The sequence below is a fragment of the Gymnogyps californianus genome, chromosome 1 (genome assembly GCF_018139145.2).
Source record: "Gymnogyps californianus isolate 813 chromosome 1, ASM1813914v2, whole genome shotgun sequence".
NCBI lineage: Eukaryota > Metazoa > Chordata > Aves > Accipitriformes > Cathartidae > Gymnogyps > Gymnogyps californianus.
In genome coordinates, this window is record NC_059471.1 from 103,125,591 (window position 1) to 103,136,794 (window position 11,204).

Sequence of the window (11,204 nt, forward strand, 5' to 3'; positions counted from 1 at the left end):
ATCTGTGTTTTTTGCTTACCTTAACCTAGATGGGTAAGTCTTGCTTTCCATTCAGGCTCATTTCTGTTTTCTTGTTCTGGTAACTTAGGTCAGTGCTGTTTGAGGTGTCAGCTCTGGAGGTCTCCCCCTGCTTCCACTGAAACTAGTGGGAATATCGCCAGTGGTGGCAAGGGAAGGAAGATCAAACACTGAGTCTTTTGCTGAAGTGAACTTTGAAAATGCTCACTACTAATTCAATCATTTCATGCACACTGGTTTCTAGCACAGTTGTAACTCCCTTCCTTCCTTCCTTCCTGGAGAAAAAGAAATGAGGACAATCAGTTTCAATTAGATGTATTACAGATAATTTGACATCTCACAGCAAAGTAGTTGTTTGCTGTGTCTCTGCTTTGTGTGGTAAGAAATCTTGGAGAAGAAATATACTAAAGCGTAGGAGCCCGAGGAAATGTGCAACGCTCACTGCCACGTGTCAGTCAGCAGGGAGATCACTGTGAGCTATCTTTTCCTCTGGGAATTTTTGTATATCACAGCCATCATGTTTTATCAGGCTGCTGGAATTTCTCCAAGCTGCAGGAAAGATGTCCTCCCTTGGATGTTTTCTTAGCAGAAGGGAGCGTGTTCAAAACGTATAGCTTTCAGTTGGATGCTCCCTGAGGTTAGCTCCCTATCAGGAGGGAACAGGAAGGCAATTTCCTTCCAGGCTGCTCAACATTTGTCTGCAGCAGCCCCAGTGCCTCCCTCTGGAAGTGTAACAAGCAAGGGGTGGTTGCTTCACGGGGAGCTCCCTCACCAAGCATCGGAGTGGTGCGCAGGAAAGCCGGTGGCACTGCCTCATCACATGGCTTTGAGTCTCCTACAGGCTGGCATTTGAATGTGTTTCACATGCACTGTGCCAGTCCTCGTGTATGATTTTTTTTTTTTTTTTTTACTTAAGGAGAGGGGCTTGCCTGCCTGCCTGTTGATTTGTCTCTCCCTGCAGTAACTTTTGATGGGCATTTCAGCCAAGTTTCAGAAAGGGGTAAGAGTCTCCAAGGTAAATGAGCGCTCTAAGCTTTGTGAAATTCAGCAGTGCAGTGAGGAAGCAATATACAGTGTCCTACTGAGGGAAAAGTGGGCGGAATTAAATCATTATACATTCTGGACTCATATAGCCTCAGAGGAACTGCAGCACATGACAGCTCTCATCTGGTACGGGTGTGATGGGGGACACGGAGCAGCTGGAGCTACTGCAGCATCAGCAAAGGGAGAGGGGATCAGGGACATCACTCCATAAGAAATCCTGTAGCTTTTATACTGTATGTTTGGGTTTATGGTGGGTGTCCTAATGTCTAACTGATTACCTTGGCTGGGTGTGCTCTCACTGTCTTGTGGATGGGGCATAATAAGAAATTACGTTCTTGGCAGTTTGGTTTAGATTCTGCCCAGCTTCACCTTTCAGATGTCAGGGTACTTATGCAGCTTTATGGCTTCAGAGCCGTTATTCAGACTCAGCAGTCTGATAATAATACTCATCCTTTTGCCCCTTTGTCCTCCAGAGGTTTTCAACTGTGTTGCAAAGGCAGGTGAAGGCATTCGAAGGTTGAGAACCAAAGGCCTTGCTTGCACATGCTGGAGGGATGTTATAAGACCAGCATGTCCTAAGCAGAAGGGAACGGCAGACTGAGCGATCTGAGCCTCTGATTTCTCCGGGTAAAATCAAGGAAAACTTGGCAGTTTACTTTGCTGGAGCCAGTACACAATCCTTGACCCACCAACAATGAGATTGCAGTTTGGATGGGTGCAGCTACGAGGCAGACCAGGCCAGGAGGCAGCGGTGCAATGCTTGCTGCCCCACCATCTCCCCCTGCGTGCCAGCTAACGCAGTGAGTGGCCTTTGATTTCAGTAAAAACAGGAGCAGTGCAGTTTTGCATGAGGCTTGACCAGATGCACAGATGTGTCAACAACTTCCTTAAAGAAAGAAACCACGTCACCTCCCACCAAAAAAGCGAAGGCCACAGGCATGGCTAGCAGTGAAGAAAGCTGGCTTTGTGCCTTGGACACCACACAGGGAGGTGAGCTGAGGCCTGTTTCCAGGTACCTTGCTGGGCTGCTGTGTTGGCTTGTCCAAATCACTCTTTGTTCCCTGCTTGGGAAGCAGAGATAGAAGACAGCTTTACGCCATGAGGGGACAGGACCTTGGCTCTTGAGTGCTCACCAGGTGCTCCAGTGATGAACCCCCTGGGAAGTCAGTCTGCAGGTAACTTCTTATGGTCACCGAGAGCGGTGTTCTCAATGCAGGCGGTGCTGCAATGGCCAAAAGAAATTCCCTGTTCTCCTCCATTCAAGCCCAAAGCGTTTTGTCTAGTGCATCACGTCACTTACCGGTGTGGCAAGGTAGCCTAAAGATTTTTATAAATCAAGCTGATTTAGTGACTGTATTATCCGATGCCATCTCAGTTTTCATACTAAAGGAAATCAGTAATTTTGTGTTAAAAAAAAAAAGAAACAGCCACCCAAGCTGTAGAAATTTCCTTCAAGCAGAACTTCCTTTCATTTCCTCTTCAGACTCGTGGTTCTGTAGCTGTGCAGCCTTGTGTAATGCAAGCTGGCCCTCTTCACAAAGGGCAGTTATACCCTCTTGAAAGGAGGGCGGAGAGGAATGGTCACCAGTTTTAAAGTTTCATATCTGTCTTTCTGGAAAATGTGAGGTTCCTGTTAGCTGCAGCGGCTGGTTTAATCAATAAGCTAAATAAACAACATTCATCTGGAAAGAGTTAGCAGCCCCATCAAGCAGGGGCGAGTGAAGAGCAGTGTGTTTAGTGCTGCTGCGTGAGCTGAAGTGTTCAGTGGAGACTTTGGGAGAGCTTCCCTGACCCCATTTGTCCATCTTGATTGAATAGGAGCTCCTGTTGTTCGTTTTCACTCACGTGGACTCCAGCTGCTTCAAACATACAGTCTGCCTCTCTCTCTCGGTTTTGCACGTACAAGCCTGTGAACACTTGTGTGCAGACACAGTTGCACGCACAGCCATACACGTCCACAAGCATACACACACTTTCCCATGCACTCACGGACACATGCAGGCATGTTTTCTCTTGTAGTATTAATGTAGATCCTATGCACTTATGCTCAGTGATTGCTCTTAGCTCATGCTGGAAGCAGTCAGGTTAGCCTCAGCTGGAGACAGCCATGCTGTGGGTGGGAAGGCTTTATATGTACAGTATCTTCCCTATTAATCGGCAAAAGGAACATCAAATACTGCCTATAAGGAGTGAGGGCCACAACCCCTCATCTGGGATGGAGGTGGCAGGAAGAACTTGTCCTTAAAAGCTTGCCCAGGCAGAAAAACTTGGTATGAGGTCTGTCAGGTGTTAATAATGCATGGCAATTTTTCTTTTAAAAAGGCTGATAATGCATGACTGATCATGAATTTCACAGAGCAAATGTCTAATTGCCAGCTTAACCTTTGGTATGCAGGGCCGCTAGCACCATGTGTCCTCACCATAAAAACACCTATCTATCTATTTTACCTGTCCTTGAGCTACTTAGCTATAAATTAGGAGAGAAATGCACCTCCAGATATGAAAGTGCCTGGCTCTGCATAGTGCTGCAAAAGGCATTTGTATCCCACCCCCAAAACAAGGAACAGAGGTGGAGCAGGGGTAGTGAGAAGTGACGCAGAGTGGAGGATGGCACGTCTAAGAGCAGGCGGTGCTGGGATCCACCACTCCTGAGCGTTGCAGGGATGCCAAGTACAAGAGGCTACAGGATCAGCCCAGCTCAGCCAGACAAAGAGTTTCCTTTCCTTGTCTTGGCTTCCTTCTCCACCTGCTCCCCGCCATGCCATCCTTCCTCTCCTTTGCACTCACTCTGGCAGGCGAGCGAGTCACTCAACTGGGTCATGGACTTGGGAGAAAAAAAGCTTGCTTCTTTGCTGTCTTCTGCTGTACTGGTGAGTTTGAATCTGATGACTGCCTGACCAGCTCAGCTCAGCTGAGTGCCAGGGCTACCTGAAGTGCAGCAACCAGAGCGAATGGCCTGGGGCAGGGAGGGAGGAGGAAGATGGTAGAGGAGGGCTGGGACCTACTCCCTTAGGTGGAGGGGAACTGCTGAGGTTGCTCCCGCTGAGCTGTGCAGCTCTGCTCAGGTATTGCCATAATGTGCTCCCAGACTGGCATGGTTTCATTACTAAAAAATGGGAAGATACAAAAGGAGAATCTTTTTTGCCAGACAAAAAGCTAACAGCCCTGAGAGGTATCAAAGAGGAACCCAGTCCTTCTGTTTTACCCTTAAACAAACCCGCTGAAGTTAACGCCAATGGCAGGAGGATGAGGCTAATCTTGGCAAGACTATCTCAAAGTAAAGCTAACGCACCTCAAATGGCTTCGATGGGGTTTCACTTTTGGCTAGCCCGTATGGCCTGCTTATAGCGAAGTAAACAGCACATCTTTTAGCAATGAAGAAAACCTCTTGTAAGCTTCAGCTGTCTCCTTTCTATGTCTCTTGAAAACTACGCTGTTGTGTCCCATGACTGCTACTCCTTGTGACACAGACAAGTCTAGAATTTTTAGTATAATTTAAACAGAACATTTTTTTTCGTTCAATTAATAAATTAAATCTAGTAAACCCAATTTATGTCCTCCAGGGGAAAACAAACCCCTAGTTATTGTACAAGTATCATGGCTATTTCTCGAATGTTAAATAAAACCTAAAGGGATTATCACATAGCCTTTGCTGAGAATTATAGACCCCATATTTATGAAAGGCAAAAATAGCCATCCCAGAGGAGAAAAGGGGAACAAAAATGGGAGCGAAAGCCAAATAGTTTCATGGTTTTGTAACAAGCAGGGTAGTGATCTCAAGTCTGCAGCATTTCCATGTATGAGACGTCCCTGGGAAGTCAGCAGGACTAGTCTTGTAAGTAAAGACTTGCCGATTTGGAGAAAATAACTGGAATAGCAAGTGTCACATTAGGTTTCCCACACAGGCTATCCTGGAATAACTGCTTTGGGTGGGGACTCTTACTGAATAGAAATTATTTTATTCCAGAATAGTGACTTCTCTCTGGAAACGCACTAATTCTTTTACTACAGTATCTGTTCTGCCATCACCATTTTTGTTAGTTTCCCCGCGCAGCCAGGCCCAGCCTTTGCTGTGTGAGCCCCGTGCTAGCTGGGATTGGAGCTGCCATTCTGGGCTCAAGCGTTTTTTCCATTTGGTGCACACAAAGGCAAGTTTTCTACCATTATTTTTGGGATTGCTTTTGTAGTGATGGAGGCTTTACTTAATTTTTTTTGTCCATGAATGTTCAGTAGTCCTTCCTGAGCTGTTTTTTTTTTCTTTTTTCCTAATTATTTCCAGACGTTGATTGGAGATACTCCTTTCCTTTCCTTTTTGCAATTATTACATATGCAAACAGCTTTGACTCTGCTTACATTTGATATCTGCTCAGTACCATTTTTGCAGACCTTGAAACAGGAGCTGAGGCCCCTCTGTTCCCGCAGTGAGCTCCACGAGGTGAGGACCCTGCCCTAACTCCCCCCAGAGCCCTGTGGAGTATCTCCAGCTTGCAAAGGTTTCTTGAAGGAAAGACTTGGGCACGTCAGGCTGCCTCTCACCTCTTTGGGGTCCAGCAGAGGAGTTACAGGCTTCCTCGTCAGCAGGTTCAGGCCTGGTTTTCAGTACCAGTCAAACTGAGGCTTGAAATGGCGTGTGAACCAAGATCCTCAGCCAAAAGCTTTGCAGAAGAATATTCAACAATCAAATACAGTATAATTTCAGTGCAAATAAATGTGCCACATGTGAATGGATGTAAATACGAGTCAGAAAAAACATCCAAATAGATGTCATCATTAGCTTCTGCTATCAGTAGAGGGTTCTTTAAGCATTCAGGTGTAATGTGAAGTCCTTGGGAAATAATACTTCCAGTAAGTCAACAAAAATCATACCAGATACTTGCATTGCCTATCTGGGTATACCTTCATTAACTTTGCTACATATTTATGCTAGCTGAGGTTTTTTTTCCACGTGGAGCAAATACATTTATAGCAAAGTAATAAGTATTTTGCAGGCAAGTTCACCAGAAGGTGATGGGTAAAGACTATTTGCAATCTTAGCTAAAAGTGAATCAGAAAAATATTATGAACAGAAGGGTCATTGAAAGTCTGCACATTTGACAAACCTCTCTGCAGCAGGATTTGTTTTGTTTTCAGTTCATGCCCAGGGGCTGAAAATCAAATACAAATGTCAAAGGTTCACCCAGTTCTTCAGTCTGCTTTTTTGTTTTGTTTTGTTTTTCAAATGCTAAAAAAAAAGACAAAAAGAAAGAGGGAATAGTTGTCAGAAAATGCTCTGTGAACATACATAACCCTTTTCAGTCATATATTTTTCTTTCAGACATCTGAAGCTTTTCTTCCTGGTAGGATGTCATTAGCATATAATTAAGGTGCCAGATCTGTGACATTTTCCTGTATGCTTAATGGGGTGAGTTCTTGAGGTTTCTTGGGAGTTTTTTTCCCCAAACTGAGGTCAAACAGTTAACTAGTCATTCCTTTCCTCCTTCTATTTATACGCCATGCAAGGAGCAGGATGTAGTAACATTCTCTTGTGGTTCACCATAAGGAAAAGATCCCATTTCTCTTTGGAGACAATCCTCAACAGGCCCCCACAGCACTATTTCATTTCTGGCTTTCTGGGGGAAACCTCTGTGTGTGTCCTCTGTACCGGGCACAGCAGCAGAGGAAACCGCTGTCTGCTGGTAAAAGCCTTCCTCCCCTTCTCTCCTACTGCACAACTCTCCTTCCTGTCACACCATATCATAATTAATTTGGATATTAAAGCTCTTCCTCAAAGCAAATGCTGTACTTTCTCCTGAAATCCATGACCTGACCCTAAGGACTGCAGTGGTGTGTGAGCCCTGTCCAGGAATTTAAGCCAAGAGCTTACCCATCTGCAGTGATATCTAAATGGGAATGACACCGGCTTTGCAAGGGCACCCGAAATTTTTCACGTTTCTGATAGAGACCTAGCAGGACTGTGTCGATGCCCTGGCCCTTCTCTAAGTGCCTCTGTGCCCAGGGCATGTAAACAAAAGAGCCCTGAAGGCCTCCATAAAGGCTCCTCATTCATAGGGTGCCTGGGGGGAGCAGGGGATGCTGCCGAGCAATCCAGCTGGAAAAGCAATTGCGGCTGCCTTCCCCAGCAAAGGAGCTCACAGGCTGAGCCCCAGCCCCTCTTCAGCTGCAGACAAAAAGGAGAGAAAAGACACTCTGTGAGCCCCAAATACCTTTTCACGGGTGAGGAGGAAACATCCCACGGGTTTTGTTTTTCCTTTCAGGCTGTCAGCGTCCGGTCCTTTTGAAATCTTTGTGTTGGAGTGGCTGGTCTCCACCTCCACTCAGCACTGCACAGGGGGCTTTTCTCTGGGAGGAACTGGGCGGGGGGAGGAAGAAGTAGAAAACATCACTGATTTTTAAAGAGAGACAACTTCCCCTGGGAACAGCGGGGTGCCTCTTGAGATCACAGACTTCAGGCTACCCAGCACTTGAAGCTCTTCTGCTTTTTCCCTTCCAAGATGCTCCTTGAGGTCTGTGTCCCTCCCTTCCCCTTTATCTAAAGCCCGAGGTGTTGCAAATAAGATCAGCACTGACAGATGACGTCCTTCTGGCTGGGAATCTGGGGTGGCGGGAAGGACACAGGACGGAGCCAGCTATGTCCGAAGAAGGAGCAATTTGCTCTTGTTGAATTCTTGCTGAATTTCTTGTGAACAGTACTGCCTGCAGGTGCCTTGACTCTGTTTTGGGGAAGGCTTTTCTGAGTTGGAGAGAAGGTCTCCATCTTGTTGCCGGGCACTTATCTCTCAGCACATCAACTTAATTAATGGTCTCACCCCTTTGGTCAAATTCTGCCCTGTGTAACTTAGGAGGTGGCAAATCTGTCTACTTCAGTCTCTGAAGTCCTTCCCACACAGGCTCTGTCCTTTAGCCTTGATCCTTATGGAGTAAGAGAAACCCTTTTGGCTCCTGGGGGGGAACTGGCAGGGGGCAATGAAAGCTGAAGAGGATAGTCCCCTCTGAAAGCCATGCTGTTGTTATTTAGAGACACAAGCACTGGCTTATAAAACTCATGTTGTACACCCAAGTTTCTTAACGTTGGCTTCTTCATACATAAAACATGCCAGATCCTATATGACGTGAGAAGGATTTTCAGTGGCAACACAGCTGCAGGGAGAGGTTTAATCATTTCACACAACTTCTTGTGGGTAACATGATGATGACATGTCCAGCAGGGGAGCATCTGGCTGACCATCTTCAGTTACCTCCTCTGGAGGAGAACATTTTATGACCAAACACAACACCTGAGGAAGATGAGCCAGCATAGCAAGGAGTGCTCAGTGGCAGCTGGCAGGTGATAGGAGCAGAGTATGACTGTGTTTTGCTCTTTTTGAAGAAAATGAGCAAGCAATCCAGGAAGGGAAACACACAAGTCAAGGATACATTTTTGCAGATGATCTTTTGCCTTCCTCATGAATGACACGGAAATGGATAGTAATTTCCAAGATGAGGAACTATTATAAAAGATGATCTTCCTTGAAATGTCTCTAAAAGTAAGAACATTTCAATTGAAACAATTCCAGGAGGAAACAACAACGCAGTTCTCCTGTGTACAGGTAGACAGTGCTAGTAATGGTTATATTATTTCTGTTTTCAGATACAGAATTGCAGACTGCCATCCTGAACAGGCAAGGAGAAAGCTAATCAAAGCATGGGCTTGAAGACATAAAAATCTAACAGGCTGCTATTGCCCCTGCAGAACGCGTTTCCTCTTCCCACCAGAACACCTCAGAGCTTGCCAAGAGGGAATGGCAATTTCCCAGCTAAGGGCAATGTCGTGGTTTAACCCCAGCCAGGAGGGTTAAACCCGTCCAAAACACAGCACTATACCAGCTACTAAGAAGAAAATTAACTCTATCCCAGCTGAAACCAGGACAGGCAACTGTCACCCTTTGTTGGGTGACTTGTCAGCATTGGTCCCAAGGTAGATTAGAAGGTATAGCTGTGCAATGTAGTAACCATACATACAGGCTTAGACATCACTTGCTGCCCGGAAACACCCCCTTTGTCAGCATAGTCCTTGTACCAAAGGCAACTGGAATGACAGCCAGCGTTCCCTCCTAGCTTTGCGCCAGTTGTAAACTCTCTAGACTGGACAATATCCATGTGTTACTTGAGCATTTCGTTTGGTTTAACTGCTGAGATCTGTCCTAATGCCTCTAGCAGGATCAATGCACCTGGGTTTGAGGGCTGGTGTCCTGTCCTGACACAACAGCAAACACTCTAGCAATATCACCCCATTGCTACACAGCATCTGGCTTTTGACCTTAGTTACACGGTACTGACACTTAAACCATCTTGCCATGTTGGAACTTTTTACATTGTGTGATGAGGATAGCAGCTCATGAGCCAGGAGATGGGCCGAAGGAGGGGGAACAGGCAGCCCCTTAAAAAAAAAAAAAGTCATAACTACTTAAAAAAACAGTAAAAAGGAGAGTCTGCAGAGAGCGCAGCAACGGGGAAGGAGAGTTTTAATTCCTCTCTGAGGGCTAGTGCTGGAGTTTAGCACACTCTGCTCCAGAGCCTGCTTTCCCTAGTCTGAGAGAGGCTGAAGTTAAAAGGCATTTGCTGATTATGGAGCAATGTGCTTTGCAGTGTCCCTGCCAGCTGTGTTCCAGCTGTGCCTCCCAGGGGCAAGGGGTGCTGTGACCCACCCAGGAACTGTTCTGGAGCAAGCATAGATGGGCCCACACCTGCACCCCTCTGACTTCACTGCGTAGTCACCTTCACAGGTAACCACCTGCCCAACTTGCCATACATAGCCACAGCCAAAACTCAGGCACCCAAGTCCGTTCCAGAAACTTGGTTTCAGCTTTTCTGTCCTCGTAACTTCAGATGTCCAGCTGACGACCTCTGTGCTGCAGGCATATTGCCCGTGTGCTCAGCAACCCTCGTTAGTTCATAGAAACAGAGTGTGATGCTCATGGTTCAGCATTTTCCTGTGGTAGCAGCCCGAAAATTGACATCCAAGTATCAGCCTTGCAATTGCTAAAGTTAAAGATATTAGAATAGAACTGCCTTTCAGATCCATCAATTTAAAATAATTATGGGTTCATTTAGGAAATCATTCAGTGGAGCACTGTGGATTGACTGGAGCAGTCATACTGGCTTGAACTTGTTGACTTGACCTTTCAGTCAGACAACAAAGAGCTTGTGTTGAAGTAGCTAGTCATTGTGCTTGTCAGGAAAAATGATTTCTCCCTTACAAGTGCGTACATATTTGACTGTGTAGAGCTTGATGGAAGACTTAAAACAACTGCCTACTTGCAACCTTGATGAGCATATTCATAAGGAAAATGGTGCACATAAAATACCCAAACTAGCCCCAAACAACTACTGGCTATTCCAGTTGAAATGACTGTAGTAACCCTAGCATCACAAATATCCTTCTCGACAAAATTACCCTATGTGTCTTACAAAACTGAAGGGGAGTAAGAAGATTTAGAGCACTTGTGTGTGAAAGCGCAAAATGCCAGTTTTTAATCAGCTCTAATTTTTAGCTAATACAGTTGAAAGAAAATCTTGAAATGTGGCTCAGAGAAACACACTAAAAAATCTGTCGACGAGGCTTGTCTGAATCTGCAAACAGCCCTATAATGAGTCGGAGTCCTGGGCCTAAATTTTGCATTTCAATGTATGTGGCAGTTAACTCTGGAACCTAACAATGAAAATGCAAATATTGGCACTTTTCACTATTTACCTGCTTCTCGTTTTAGTGGAAACATCCAATGTACAGACTCATTCCAGATATATTCTTATGCTTTCACAGTCAAAAAATCTCAATCTTTCTCTCCCTGCTAGGCTAAACATTCAACTCCCCTCTGTGTGGCTATTTTCCATACAATATCCAGCAGCATGTTGAATACAAAACATGATGTGGGAACATTCAATTAATGCAATTAAGACATAGAATCATGTTTCACACTAATCATTTCCATAATCCAACAAAAGCCTGCCCCATTTTTAATTTATCTGGAGCTGCCACCGCGTTTCCAGTCTGCTGCACCAGAGCCATCCAAAATGTAGGTCAGGCTTGCCAAGTCCACTTCTGCATGAAACAAGCTGTGTTCTTCCCCAGGGGTGGGTGCGCACATCCTCACCGCCTCTCCCGC